Here is a 17,866-nt window from a genome sequence, read left to right as displayed (position 1 = left end):
ACGGCAGCGGCACGATCCAGTACGGGGACCGATCGCTTACCGGTTCTGCAGGAATAGAAGGGGCGGTTTAATGGTGTGGGAGGGACTTCGTCGGTGGCGGCGGGATCGCGTGACTCCGGACATAACGGCGTGACATACGCATCGGTAATTCGACAGGTACACCAAACGAATAATATTATACCACCTGCAGGCTACTACTATTAAAATATAATGTCAAATACGCAGTGGCGACCGGTGACCTGGACAAGCGAGGAACAGAGAATTACAGTGAGTTCCGCTTAATGTTATCACATTAGTTCAGAATGTTCAGATCATTTTGATTATATAACCGCGGTTGATTTGATAAACGATTTTTTTTAATGATTCTAAATTTATACGCGTGCTTAAAATAAAGTAAAAAAATTATCTATTTTCTATTGTACCTGAGAATCTGCTAGTTTCATTTTCATATTAGCCTGAAATTAAAATTCATATTTAATTAGTATGTACTTATATATAATTTTTAATTATTTAAAATTAAATAAATAATAATGTGTATGCGCATTCAACATTATTGTAACTTTTGGAACAACTGAAAAGTATCGTTATCACCGTATTTTTGAATAGCTCCTTTTAACTTTTCCAAAACAATTCTGTCGCATAATGCATACACGTGATAACAACAACCACTGATAACCTGCTATACATGAACATTAAACAGATTTCTTTTTATTTAAAAAAAAAATGTAATTAAAAAATAGCAATGTATTTTAACTCTAATGATTCTGTTGAGTAGATATGAAAGCACCTCATACACTGCACTGACGTCTATAAGTAAACATAAGTAGATAAGTGCACTGATGTACGCTTATATAGTAGACATTATAGAGTGTACCTCGTAATTGAATAGGTCAGTGTAATGGATGTGTTTAATTTGAATTCAATGATAAATAATTCAATACAACCAACAATTTTGTGCATTAAGAATAAAAATGTATTTTTTTTTTTTTTTTGTAGTAATACACGGTAAGTCAAATTAATTTTTGCAGAAAATATTGCATTTGTTAATTATTATATTACTATATTATTATATATTTATATCATAAATATTATTATTGTTATTATCTTTTGAGTTAATTCCAACTTTGGATTTATTGAATAATAGTGTGAATACCATTGATTATAGAGTAATTTATTCTATAATAATAATATGATCGCGTTATTAACAATTAACGATGGACGAGCTCAGGCCAACATATAATTTTTGTCATTACTCGTTGACGGTCATATCTCGTGTTGATTATCTACTCACCCGATCTATAATGTAAACTTAATTTTAGAATTCGGGTTTTTAATTCCTGTAGTGTTTTCCATTTTCTCGTCTCTTTTTATTAAACTAATTATTTAATAAACAGCCTTACTAGTCCTACTCTACATATGATGAGAATAGTGCACTAGGATTCATTATTTCTATTAGGGGACTAAACCAGTTTATGTTATGTGTTACTGTTTTTAATGTTATACTTATATCGAATTTAGTTTTTTAAAGTTATCAAAAACATGCATTAAAATAGTTTAGTATTTTAATAAATTAAATAAAAATAAAAATAAATAAATAGGCAATAAAAGCTTAAAAATAATCTAAATATTATTGTTTATAGTAAAATTACCTTCAATTTGAAAAACGACATAAATCATAAACTATTGAAAATTGAGATTATGCGTAGAATGTGTTATATATGGATCGATTCTTAATGTGTGGAAATTAAAAAAAAATAATATTTAATTTTAAGATGGTTGGACCAAATAATAACTAAACAAATTAGTTTATTGCAGTATTATACTACTCCTTTTTGTCCAATCATTAAAATAATATTTTAATATTATTTTATAGGAGTAATTGAGGCTGATTGCGCATATTTGGGAATAAATATAAATCCAGTATGAAGTCTATAATAATTCAGCCGCACATTTACACTACGGATAATCGCGTAGGTAATGTATGAAAATTTTCAATTAATAAACAAATAAGTTAGCAAGTAGATAACTGCACTGTTGTATTATCATTGTACGTATAACGAGGGAAGTAGTCCAGGAACTTTACATGCACAATGCACCTCTCCCAGGCCAAAATGTATTTATTTTTTTAAATTTTGTATCCACTAGTACATAACTAGTAGCGTAAAAACAATTTTTTATTGCGTTTTCTTCGAAATATCTTTTATTGACTTACGTCATTTCTCAAATAGGTGGTTCAAATATACGAAATAATAATTATAAATGTAAAAGTTTTTAGTCTTTCAGTGGCGCCAAACTCGGACTTGTTTTGTGAAGCAAAATCTAAAATTGTGGTTTATTTGACTTCTAATATCTAGATCACACGCTATCATTTATCAATTATAATATATATAACACCTTATTTAACTTTATTAATAACTCAGTAACCCAAGAACTCACCTGTACACACCCACCCACATATTTATGAATAGATATGAAGCGATCGCTTACATGACATATGTGTTCGACGCCACAGAGTCTTTGTGAATAATATTTTTGAATTACAACAAAATAACTAAAATTGTAATTTTTCGTTAAAGTATGTAACTACATAAACGATTATACTTTTACTCGTAAATAAAAATATTAAACATAAATTGTAACAAAGTTTAAAAATTCCTGTTTTCCGTAATTTTTTTTTTGAAAAGTACCTACTGATCATTTTAAATTATAATCTTTAAAAGTATCAACAAAATCCAATTTGCTACCAGAAACAATCCTCAATGATAAAGATAAATTTTTGTTTAAATATGATGTAACCATACACACACTTCACTGTAAAACCAATACATTCATGATTCATAGCTCAGAATTTATAATGAGTATTTCCAATAATATCATATTATTGGAAATACTCATTATAAATTAATAATATATATATTATTAATATGAATTTAATTCAATGTAGCTAGGTATAAAGTTATATTTAATATAGACATATAGTAGATAGTATAGTTAAAGGGTAAAATAAAGATACCTGATAAAAATACATTAGCTATCAGCATAACAATTATCTAAAAATAAATACAAATACTTTTCAATTGATTAACAATAATTACCTAATTTTTTTTTTCTTTGACGTTTAAACTCGACCATTGAGGTTAGTAACTCATTTAAACACTATTTAATATATAAATATATGAATATCAAAACATATAACCTATATATTCGAAAAAATATCGTAAAATAACCTACCTACTATACTAACTTAATAAATTAATTTGTACAATGACAACAACTTACTCGCGCGTTTAAGTTTTAATTAAATGTAAACTACTTGTATAGTTGTATCTTTAATACTTAGGTATATCTAATAATTATAGCAAATATAGTATTACCTATATAAAGACTAACATTTTCACTTATTATTTATTGAAATATAGCATGTTACGAGATCAATTTGAGACAACAAACTCAAGAGTTATTTCTCATGTTAGAGGTGAATAATAAATAAATATTAAATACCTATTCCTCCCCGCCCGCCTTCCAAGTAATATAATAAGTAATAATATAGCACCAAGTTTTATCCAAAGTTCAATTGTTGCATTATTATTATTTTTAACTTAGGTTTTTTTAGATATATATATAAATTTACCCATGAATATTGGCTAACAGTTTAATAATTAGTTTGACAATCCGTTTGTTAGATTATCCCGCAAAAACAATGTCATTCCTAACACAATGATACGTATTATTATTTTACAATCTATGGTTATAGCTAAAATGAAAAAGGAATGGTTTTCGTTTTCGCCAAATATACTTTATTCCAAATTTATCGTTTGAGATTTGAGATTTGAGAACCACTAGTCATAATTTTTGGTCTTTTTATGTTTTAATAAATGAGCATAAAACCTAAAATATTGCCAATATAGAGTTTTTGAAAATAGTATAATTATAATATAATATACTATATCTTATTATGCTATGTAATTTGTACCATAATATGTATGCCTAGATTTGATGGAAAATCAAATCAAATCTTTTTTTTTACTTTGGCAGAAATAATATAGTAGGCGGAAACGAAAATTTTTGTTTTTGTGGAAACGAATAACTCCCAACGCACGCCGTAGCCGACGATGATGACAAATGTATATAGGCATAATATATAACTACATAATCGTGGAACGAAGTGAGGTCGGGTCGGGTTATGTAATAGGTAATTTGTCCTAGATTAGCCTTCCTGTGTAAGCGAGCTCGCGCGTGTGTGTATTATATAGTTCCAAACAAAAGTCGACTTATTATTATAACTTTTACCGAAAAAACGAAAAGTCCTGTCACGAAACATCAATTAAACTATATGCGTGGAGCAGCTATATATATATATATATATATATATATATATATTTGTGACTGTTGTTGTGATAGTGAGCCCAATGGGTTGCGTGTGCGCGGGGCGCGGAAGATTCGAAAACGTTCCGAAAACTTTGCGTATTATACGACGACGACGTTAGTCACTCGTGTCCGGGACTTGTAGCACTCGCGGCCCAGCGAGACAATCGCGTATTCCGCTCAGCAAACGAAATATAGTCTTTGCTGTCGCGCAAGTTTGCCAGCCACGTGTAATCGCTTGCCACCTATGTTTTTCATTATTTAGTTTAATAAAATACATAGGTACATAAACGTATATATCGTTAAAATTATATCGTCGTGTCGTGCAGTCGTTTCCACAGAGGTTCCGTCGGGTGGCTGCGATTCGATACAGTATATTATTATATCATAATAATACCTACTAGACCAAAACGAGTAAGTCGAGAAATGATACACCCACCTGTTTTGATAAACCGATGATAAACGTGGCGACATCAATACGTGATTTACACATTTTAATTTTTGTATACCTATAACTGATTGACAACTTAATGTGTATACATGAATTCTAGTGACGCAACCAAGGGATGGTGGAAGGGTACCTGGGCTTAGGTCTGTGCTTAAGTGAGGGTAGTCACAATGGTCACATAAGCCACAACTGAGTATATAGTATTCACGGTATTCACTTCAAGCGATACATTTTATGCAGTAAATTGTAATAATATTTTAATACCTACTAATTAATACCTATATAGGTATATATAACGGATCATCTCTCTGGATATTTCTGGTTGTACTGCTGACGGGTTTCTATACGATTATACAAATGTTATATATTGTTATAGTACTTAAACAAATATATATAGCATCAATATATTGATTCATTATATATTGAAATATATTATACGAAAACAATTAAGTGAAGACAAGTAGAGATTTGAGGGGGATGAATAGAAGATAAACACTATATCAACCAACAAGACAGCTTTTTTCATCCCACAATTATCTAGGATAATAATTTTAAGTTTGAGTACGATCTATGATGACTTTGATAAAATGAATAATTTGAAAAGTGAATAAGAATAAATATGCATTGTGACCAAGTTCACATTGCAACATTGCAGATACTGCATTTGTAAGATGCTATAATTTGAAACAATAATACTGGACATTGAGCATTAACAATATATTTATACTACTGATAAAATTAAGCTTGGTTTTATGTTTTTATACAATATAATATAAATGGGCTTTTCTACCTTCATTTAAACTAAACGGTATATGTAGTTCTTCATTATATTAGTAGTATTTCTTAATTTCTTCATAATCTCATTTATAATTGTTTGTCTTTGGTCCTTTAGGCTCAAGTTTATAAATTATAAATATGTGCCGGACACGGAATACCTACATATAATTATAAAAAAATATTAAAAGAATGAAACACTTTAATCATTACTCTAGTCATCCACTACACCGACTATAATTCATTATATTTATAGCCATAATATGTAGATTTTTTAGTTTGAGTACTGGGTTGGAGAAGGGGCGGAGTGAGTATCTCATATAAAGTCATTAATTACCCTGTGTTTTCGATATAGGTTCTTTAATAAATAAGTACAATGAGCTAGTAATATGTTCACAAACAATTAATAATAATTTTGTTCAGTGTCTTTAAGATCTTAATAGCGAATCGATAAATGTATTGGTTTTACAATAATAATATGTTTACCTATATTTGTTTTGTCTATCATATAAAAAAGTAAAAAAATTCCTAACATTTTTCAAAACAATACAAATCAAAAACTATAAAAAAGGAAAGTATTAATGAGAAAAAAAAATTGTATTCTCGTTATAAGTTAAACATTAATAACCGTAAAAGTGACGTAAATACTTAAAATGTTTACAAAAAAATTATATTAGTATTTATTAATATGAAGAAAACATAGTTTTTTTTAATTTGTTTATGGTTGTAACAAACATTCAAAAATTAATTTTTTTTTATTTATTTAAAATGTCTTATGTAAAAATGTTCAGTTTATACTTCAAATTTTTATAAAATTTGTTAAAATAACGAACATATAAATTACCTATTGTGTACAGCTCAAAATGTATTGAATTATTAATTTTAACACTTAAGGCTTGAAAAATTATATATGATTCCTTGTACATTTTTTGTAGGAATTTAAAGTAAATTGTTTAGTGATAAACTGAATAAATTTTTATGAGCATTTTAAGTTCCAATATTGATGATATTATTGGATACTCATATACCTACGTTTAAGAACAATTGATCAGTAAACGATTTTCATAATTTGTCATAGAAACATATATTCAACTATGACTTAAATTATCATTTTCTAATTTTCTATACACAATTAAATGTTCAAAATTATTTTTAAACTGTTTATATATCCGTCCTATTAAAACTATTCTACGGTACTTAAATTATACGTTACATCAAATGTTTTTTGTTAATATTATAGTTAATTATATTGAATATAATATAACAAACTTATTATCCTTAGAAAATATAAATAAATAACAATCCTTAGTATAATAGATAAGATTTTTTTGCAAAAATTAATTTTTCTATTGTAGTAATGTAAATATAATTTTAATTATAATTAAATAATAAATAATAAATTTGTTTAGTAATACACCTATAATCTATATAGAAAATATAAATTGACATATATGCTCAGCTCAAAATTATTAGTCATGTGGAATTATGTTTTATTGAATTAAAATTAAACACATTCATTACAATTACCTAATCAATGACAATAGGAGGTACACTCGGAATCGTATTATAATATATACATCAGGGAATAAAATGTTCACTGTGTTTTTCTATTATGTTTAGTGTCAAATAAATTTTAAATTCTTAACAATTTTTATAATGTGACTGTAAGCCGTAGGACTCAGTATTATTCTTTCACTCTAAAAACTAATTTTACATTTTTACGGTTAAAATAACGATTGGCGTGTTGGTTAGTTATTATACGATGCACATGGAATCATTATTATTATTGAGTTTCAGGAAGGGATTTTTTTTTTTTTTAGATAAAACAAACACACATTAAGCATATTTCTTGGTAGTTAATTCAATTGAATGCTTTTAGTTTTATTACCATTTAGTAAGACGTACTCTCGATAAATCATTTATAATTAATTTTATTTAAGAGTACCTATACCAAATGAAACAAATAATTACGTACATATCTACTTATCTACTTATCTATGCATATTTATGCATTCACTGTTATTTGTTTTAATCAACTAGGAATGTAATGAATAATAATTCACAAAGAAAATCTTTAAATAATGTAGCTACTGCCCGTTATACCATAAGCATTAAATTTCATAATATAATAATTGATATAAATATATGTATAATAATTATTATTTGTGTACCAACAACAGTTCGTACCCATGTACTTCGTTGCACGTAAAAGTTTTCAACTTCATACCAAGTAAAAACAAAACAAATGGAATCACGCTAAACTCATTACATATATAACTCAAGGATGATGGGTTATAATTAATAGCACTTTATAATAACCACTGAGGCTAAAACATTTTGAATTTTTCATTAATTGAAAAAAAATCCTATTACCTGCATTTTATCAATTTCGGTTTCGGAGTGTATATTAAACATTAAACAATTAAGTTTAAAATTTCAGACATCTAATAATACATGCGTGTGATTGACGTAAACTTCTCAATTTCATTACCTAATTTTTGGTGGAAAAAAGCATGTATGACACATACCCAATACCCAAATAATGTGTAAATTATAAACTTTTTTAATTTTTAATGTAATTTTCACCATACATGTGATTTTTTTTTTTTTTTTTTAATTTTATTACCAGCAGATATATTATACTTATTTTAACAATTAATGAAGTTTTATTACTCTACTGATAAAGTACTTTCTGAGATGTGTGTTTAATATAGGTTAATAGATACTAAATAGTATATCTATATATATATATATATATCGGTTTAAATGATATGGACATCCAGCATAATACTTTTATGTGATATACCTACACATTCACTTAAACACTGCCTATACAATGTACAATATACATTAATACATTTTACAGTGAAACTTCCATACAACGAAGTCAAATAAGCAACAAAAATATAAAGGAATATGTGATAATATGGTGGAATTCGTTAAATAGAATTACGTATTTATTAACAATGAAGGTCATGGTTCTTAAAAATATTTCGTTAAACAGAAAATTGCGTAAAATGGGAGTTCGTTACATGGAAGTTTCACTGTAATTATAAACTTATATATGTATATATATGTATATGTATGTGTTATGTGTATTTAAATTCCTCAATTTATTCTAAGTTTTTACTATAGTCAAATCAAAATTTTTCTTTTTTTTTTAAAGGGGGGTTTGATATAAACTAAGTTAAATTTAATAAATAAATAAAAAGTTAATTTAGTGATTTAAATTTTAGAAAGATTTATTAAATAGGTTCATTGGAATATAGGTACTATAACTATATTTTTAAAAAAATAATTAACTATCATATACTATATTAATATTTAACCGTTAAACTGTTTGACGAGTAGGAACCTAATTCTTAATGTTTAAACAATAAATAGGTATAATAGGTATAATGCTTCAACATATTATACCTATATATTATTAATATTTAAAAAAAAATTACGACTCGTGAGTTATGAGGAATAAATAAATAATAATTTTATCTTTAATTTTGTATAATATAATAAATTATAAAATCAATAGTAATACTCGAACACAACACACCTATATATGTTATACCTATATATTTGTAAATAATTTACTCGTGCAATACCCAATAATTATCAGTCCACAGTCACATAACATTTTTTAAACGTTAATGCAACATAAATATACAATAAACCAAAATATTCAGCAAAAATACTTGTTGGACTCGTCTATTTATTGTGATTTTATCTTTGGAATCGTAACTGTAACATTGTAATAAAAAATAAGTTTTCGAGTTGGCGCGACTCGACTGCGCTTACTATATAGATATAATAAGTTATTATTTCTCAAGAGCTAAGACCTTAACCTATTATTTTTCTTGTACAACACCAGTTTATAAACTTTGAAACAAAATAAAACAATTACAAACCTTAAAAGACATTAGCCAAATATTTACATCGATACTAAACAAAACAATAAAAAACTTGTAAACGGGATACATATCGAGATAGGATTTCGAACACCAAGTAAAAACTTTAACAAATAATAATTATTATTGTTATTATACATTTTAATGCTATGATAAATTTATTACACTAAAAAAAAATAATATTATAGACGCTTCACCTATTATTACAAATAACTAATAAACATATATTCATAGTTTCCCCACAAGTAATTAATTTGACCGTGAATAATAATAATTATTATTATTATTGAAATTGAATAGTGAATTGTATTTAAAAATTTGTTGTAATATTTATGTTTCACTTATATATTAGCATTTGCTAGACACAGAATAACTTTTAAAATATTTTGGTTCATCTTGAACTAAGCTTGAAATTTTATTTTAAAGTTTCTTTATATGTTGTTCATATCCAAATTAAACATCAATGATTTAAACGTACTATAGCTTATCCTTGAATGAGATTTTTTTTATTAATTATTATTCCAAAAATAAAGGAATTTGAAACATTCCATTATTATTTAAATTAAACATTGAAAAATTCTAAATAATTTAATTTCAATTTTTATGCTATATACTTAAAACTTTATATTTGTTATAATTATGTACAACTTGGATTATATACATATTCTACTTTTATTGGAAAATATTTACTATTAGAAATATAAATATCTACTTAATCAGAAATTTTTAGAAATATAGACGAAAATATTGTTTACATATGGAATCATCTTTTGTATGCTAGTACAATGATTTATCATTGAGTTCAAATTGAACTCATCCAGTGAACTACTCATTGATGAGCAGACAAGTTACACTCTACACATCCTATAGCTCTATGCTTCTATACTATATATAACAGAGAAAACTTCCAGTTTTTTATATTATAATCTTTTATTTTAAATATCATATTATCATATAAATATCATTTATCTATATTATTTGTATACTTTTTGGTTATACATGAATGTATGATAGATTAACTCACTAACTGTATAGTACTGTATCAAAGAAGGGAGTTGATCGATTTTTTTTTCTAATTTAATTAGTCTATCATACTATGTATATGTGTCTATGTCTATATACCAACTGCTAATGGGTCTAATTAATATATCGCTCGTATTGTAGCACTATATACAAAATATGTTGCTATATAATTAATCATAAATGTATATTATTGATTTACGTAATATGTTGAATTTATATTTTGTAGGATGACCAGCAAGAAAAAAAATAAGTCAAAGCACAAAAAAAAGAAAGGGAATTTAGATAACGCGGACGACAGTCTACGAATACTTTTACAAGACGAGGCGTTAGTATACTGTAAAATGGAAAACTACGAAAAAGCTATTCATCAATATACGGCGGTAAATATTTTTGTTGTTATTATTTAAAAATCAGGTTTATTAAAGACCGCCTAGCCTTAGAATAACCTAAATTATTAAAAATTCGCACTGAAAATTTTTTTTGCTTTTTCATTAATAGGTACGTCATAAAATGTTTTATTTTTTGCTTTTCTGTGTATATATGAACTATTGCGCTAGAAAAAGTTATTTTAATCTTAGATCATGTTAAAATAAGTAAAAAAAAAAAAATAAATAATTAATGTAAAGGGAGAATTTAAGAAATTTAAAAGAAAAAAATATATTTTATTATAAAACATTTTCAAGTTAGAATTTATTAAGAAATGTCATTATAATCATTAACATTGTATTAATCATTGGGATCACGACGTTGAGCCGACAACTAGTAAGCTGATAGGATATCAAGCCGACAGGGTATCTAAAATTCTAATTTAAATGTTTAAAAATAAAAAATGTATTACTAAATTATAATTTATTATTCATATTTCATACATTATTAATATAATCGTCTAAAAATATTCGTTTTAATAATTAAAAATTTAAAAAAATAAAAATTTAATTTATAGCTTTTAGCTTTATATTATAAGCTATACTTTTTAGAAAATCTATGATGATCTAAGATTTATTATCAATAATATTATTTAAACTTTCTTATTTTTGACCATAACATAGCCATTTATAAAAAGTTTGTTGTTCAACAAAAAACACTCCATTGTTATAAAATAAAATACGACGATAGCACAAACATTACTGATTCAAAATAACATTAGAGCAATAGGACATAACACAAATGTATAATACTGGTTCTATATCTTATCTCAAATAATTTCTTTGATAAATATCGAACTTATTATTATTTGGAAATTGTGGATATAGCCGATATAGGCACACAATATATTATCTTTATTGTAATAAATTTAGGGCCCGGATTTATATGCAGTTGCATGTTCTTTCTAAACAGTCCAAAAAATAGCTAGGTAAGCTACAAGTTTGATTTTTAGTCAATAGATCCGAAATATAAAATTTTATTTTTGCATATTTTTGCATATTCTGTCATTTGTTGACATTTAGTGCATATTTCAGTATTTTACGATTTTTTATTGCATATACCTATACGGTTTTTAAATGGATATAATATATTATGTAATATTTTGCTTATTTTAATTAAAACAACGTATTTATAGTTATTTATATATACATATAATTCATGTAATTTGACGAAGTCGTTTTTTTATTTTATCTGAGACCTATCTGTACAAGTAGTAATCTGTTATTGTCTTATTGAGTAGGTTTTAGTGAATCATACATTAGTCGTGTTTATTTCTTCGTTTTTGACGTAATCCGAGTGCGTAACTTTCATTCGATTTTATTTATTTATATTTAAAATGCCGAAAATCAGTGCAACTACGTAGGCTAAAGAAATTTGTTGCCGAATATAAAAGACATTTTTAATCGATGTTTTCGCATATTTTTTATTTTATAGGGTATATTTTTAAAAAATAAGATCATAAATGTATATTTTATAGTGCATATTTCTGAGGTTTTTAGAGCATATAAATCCGGGCCCTAGACTAATAATAATACCCAACGTCGGCTCAACAGCTGTCGGCTCACCGTCCTAGTCCCGTCCTAGTCATTTTACTGTTTTTTTCACTTCTTACCTATACGTTCATTTCAGTCGTAGTGACCCATTGATTATCAGTCATCAGACCTATTTAATACAGTATACATTTAAGTTAATTTAACTAGACATTTGTTTAGTATTTTATAAAAGTATTTAAAAGTGATATTTTAAATACTTTTTAATTTAATGGATACGTTTTAAAAACGTTTTTATATCATGCAACAACGCAAAACATGGGCTGCACTCAGCAACAGTAAACTATAGACAATTTAAAAGTTAAAACACCTGTCATATCAAAAACTGCGTAAGCCTAAAATTCAAAATATTTTGAATTTATACAGTTATGGATTATGACATAACAACTTTGAGTTTAAAAATACATTTTAATTAAACATTTTTAATTAGAATAAAAAGAGGTCTTACTATACAAGGCACTATAAACGTTTTTTCATAGTACTTCACTACTTCTATTCAAGGTTTTAGTTTTAATCCTAAAATAATGTTCAAAATAGTTAAAAATAGATAGCTACACTTTATAGTTTATACTATAGGTATATAAATACAATATTTAATAATTATTAAAATACATTTAATTAGCAATGTAGTTCGTAGATATGACTAATATAATTTCTCGTTTCTCTCAAATCACGATGTAATACCTATAACATATATCTTACATAGGTACATATAAAGTGAAACTTCCATATAACGAACTTCCATTATACGAAATTTTCTGTTTAACGAAATATTTTTAAGAACTATGACCTTCATAAAAAAAACGTAATACGTAATTCTATTTAACGAATTCCTCTGTATTACGAATTTATTTCCTTGCTGATTGCCGATTGGACTTTGTTATAATGGAAGTTTCGCTGTATTATAAAATAAATTAAATTTTCAGTATGCATTTGTCCGGTTAATTTATGATCAGATTTTCTAGTGAAAACACTGAAAACTTATCGTGATTAGTTCACATATTTATAAATAATCAATGTGTTTTTTTTTTACATATTGTCTTCTGTTCCCGTAAAAATACCATTTGTCAATGGTGTGTTTGAAACTTTGAAAGGATTAATGTTACCCTAAAAATTTCGTTCTAGCTGTTTCAAATTATGCTCATTAATTACGTTTATTCATTTTTTATGGCGCATTATTCAATAAAGCATTACATAGATAACTATCATAACTTTACACAGTATTTTATGTTTTTTTGCAAACAATTATGATAACAAAATTTAATAGGTATACTGTATAAGATTCTTCTTTGGGTTTTTCACCAATAAAAAAAAAATTACTGGAAAGTAATTTTTTATGACTGCAATTTTCTTACATATATTTGTAGTTAAAATTTGTTCCAACATTGGATATTATTTACCTTTATATTAACTTATCTCCTCAAACATTTTTTTGATATTCTGTTGTACTTTAAAAAACTAATAACCGTAGATAACGGAATTTTCATCAAATGTTTACATTAGCATTTTCTACACAATATGCAGTATAATTTTTTAACATGTTGACACTTTTTGAGCTATTTATATATACATTTGAAATTTTCAATTCTTATTAGTTTTTTCTATATAAATATGTTTAAAAATTATTCATCATGACAACATTTTTGAAAATTTAATACAAAAATCCCATTTAAGTTGTTCTTATATCTACATAAAAATACATAAGTACAATTTTTTTTTATTTGCATTTTAATTTCAAATTTGAATATTTAAACCAGTGTTTCTCAACCTTTGTATTATGGCGACACGCTATTAAAAATGTTCATACTTTGTGGCACACAATAAAAAAATAAATAAAAATAATACCTATTAATTTTTGTAAATATAGTGCCAACAAGGTTCGTACAGTATGTAATATTATATTAGTACTTATCGCAACATGTTTGGACTTACCCCGCGACACATCGGTTGAGAAACGCTGATTTAAACAATGAATACTTAATGATATTTATTATTTTATTATAATTTAAAACTTATGTATATTATTATTATTATGTATTATATTTTATATATACAATAAATATAAATATATATTATTATAATCATAGGCGATGCGCACGTGTGCCTACTGCCTAGGCACTCCCCCCCTGACATGTAATTTTGTCTCAAAATTTAAGTCTTATATCATATATATGAGGTCCGTACTCCGTATTTTAACTAGAATGTTACTAGAATAAAAATGTTATTTTTTCTAAAATAAGTGGTAAAAAAAAATTTTATATTTTGAGATAAAAAAAATAATACATCATAAAATAATTTAAATTTGTGCGGTAAAACTTATGATTATAACAGCTAGATGTTATTGACTACAAAAGTAAAAGTAATAAATAAATATTGCAATTATCTTAAAACTAGATTATAGATTCAACTATATCTAATGAAATATTATATAACTATTATTGGTACCTACTAGAAATATCTTCATTGGTTAATATGTGATATAATGTAAGTAATATGTTTATTCTTGCATTATAACTTATTAAATATGTAGGTACATGTTTTGAGAGGGCCCGAAAAAATTGTAGGCACCCCCCGAAATTCAGGTCAACACATGCCTATGATTATAATAATTATTAAATACAGTGAAACTTCCATATAACGAAGTCGAATAAGCAACAAAAAAAAAAAATCATAATACGGAGGAATTCGTTAGATAGAATTACGTATTAATCAATAATGAAGGTCATACTTCTTAAAAATATTTCATTAAACAGAAAATTTCGTAAAATGGAAGTTTGTTATATGTTTCACTGTATTAATAATATATTAATATATAATAAATACAATGTGTTTTGAAAAAATGAAATCAACCTGCCTCAACTTTTGATGCAAGGACGCATCACAAAAAAGCTATGGTGGATATAATGATGTGCGCCTAAGCCATCATATCTTTTTTAAATTTAAAATGTATAATAAAATAATTTTGATAATTGTTAGTAATTAAGGATAAGAATAAGTTACAAATATTAAATAGGACAAAATATATCGATAAGATATTACACACACACACACACACACACATACAACTTCAGAGTCAAGGCCCCAGACGCGTTATTATTGTCTTTTTGTACGGTCAAAGGCGAGTGTAAAAGACTATACACAGATCATCTATGCAATAAGACGTAGTAAGTTAGTTATAAATGTTTATAATAAATTAAAATATGCATATTAATGTGTGTTAAAAAAGTTAAATAAAATTAACAGCAGTGAATCAAAGAAAAAAGTCTTATTATTTTAAAATATAAATCGGTCACTTCATATTATATCTTAGACGCAAACCACGGATTCAACAGGCAAGTCGCTACAAGGGTCGGAGAGGTAATATTACTAAATTATAATATAATAAGTAATTGATTTAAAGACATATAATCGTCCCCGTTAATTTAGAGTCTTTTCAATTATTACAACTAATAGAAAAATAAATAATTTTAATAGGTATATCCAAAAAAATATCATCATGAAATATATACTATTTTTCTAGTTCAGCTTTATAATATTTAGCTTTAGCTTCTTGTATCATGTTAATGTATTCCTATATTTTAAATAGTGCTGTTTAAGTTTATCATTTAATGGATGTTTTTTTAAAGTCTTATACTCTGGTGTAGTTTATACCTACGACAAATCGATATAATAATTGCAGTTGTTACCCAGGGTTTATTAAGAACAATTATTTTCTTCTTTTTTTTTTTAAAGTTCAATAAAGTTGTTTGCTGCAGAATTTACATTCGAGTTATTCATTACTGGTGACCAATCGTATTTCTTTAATAAGCATGATAATTTAAAATGATCAATTTGTTTTATAATTTTTGGATTTAGTGGATTGTTCCTGCTGTGTATTTATGATTGAATTATTTATAAAAGCAATTATTCCATCATTTTGATTTATATATTTTGTAGTCTTGAACATAATATAGTTTAGAATTTGAAATTGATTGTAATTTAGATTAGGTAAACCTAGCCAAGCCTCTGTTAAAATAATTACATCAAAAATAATTTTTTGATTAGATATCTAACATTATGCAAAATTTGTCAAAATTTATATTGAGACTTCTTATAGTCTAAGATATATAATATTTAACGATTGATCCCTATTTAATATCACATTCATGTCTTCCCAATTCCCATGTACCATTATAAGTAATTATTTGTTTATAATTGTTGGCAAAATTATAACTAAGTATATTATTAGCCATTATAAATTTAAGAAAAACGTATTATCAATTTTAAATTGACTTTCCTTTGTACTATAATTTTTACATTTATCAAAATAACGCCCAATTTTTTATAGTAGTGTAATGAAAATTGATTGATTAATGCATTTTATTGAATACGAGATTAAATAGTGAATAAGAGTAGGTCAATACTAGTATAGTCAATATTAATAATTGCGTCTTATTTTTTTTTTATGTATATATAGTATAGTTTAGTAGTGTGAAAATAATCAAAAAGAATTAATAATTTCAGTTGTTTGTGCTTATGTATATACATAACCTACTTCATGTTATATTATTGTATGTTTTATTTAAAGTTTTTAAATAAACTAAAAATATTGTTAAAGTTAATGTCAAATTAAACCCAAAATTAAATAAATTTATCTTATTACCTAATATATTACAGATTATACAGATTAAAACAATGGTTGGATAAAGCGATAACGAATTAAAGAAGTATAGATACATTATAAAAAACATAGATTATCGATTCTTTTTATTTGTGTTTTTTAGTCTTTTTTGCAAAAGATTCTACCATTCCTTGTCCAGATATTTCGGTATCCAAGTTCTTTTGATTTTGATCTAATATCTCTCAGAGCATGCAGCTTCCTGTTGTAAGCTGTTAACCTTTTATTAATGTATATTCTTGATTCTTTGGATTCCTCTCGTTTTTTTTTTTTTTAAGAAAATTCTACGACTATTTGAGGTGCTTCCAAGTTACGATTTTATAATTTTCGGTATGCATTTTTAATATCAAAAAGATTAATATTGACATATATAATTTCAAATTTCAGCAGTGTCATTAACTGTTGTTTCAACATTTTCATTATGTTCCTTTTTTTACACCACTTATTTCCACTAGACACGCTCTTTCATTTTGTTCTAATATGCTGATTTTTATTTCTAGATTTTGTATTATACCGTCTTTTTCTTTTAAAGTTTTTTCGAGTTCTAATATCCGGTTACTTAAGGTTAAGAGAGTTTTATTAGTAGTTGTCTGGTTTTTAATGAGTTCATCTAATCTAGATGTTATAGCTCTGGTGTCTAAATCACTGTTCGTATAAATATTTTGTGCTACTGATACCTATTGGTTTAGATATATTTTTGATAGGTGTACTTTCTCCTCTG

This window comes from Rhopalosiphum padi, chromosome 3 (assembly GCF_020882245.1).
Source record: "Rhopalosiphum padi isolate XX-2018 chromosome 3, ASM2088224v1, whole genome shotgun sequence".
Lineage (NCBI taxonomy): Eukaryota > Metazoa > Arthropoda > Insecta > Hemiptera > Aphididae > Rhopalosiphum > Rhopalosiphum padi.
This window is presented reverse-complemented; position numbering follows the sequence as displayed.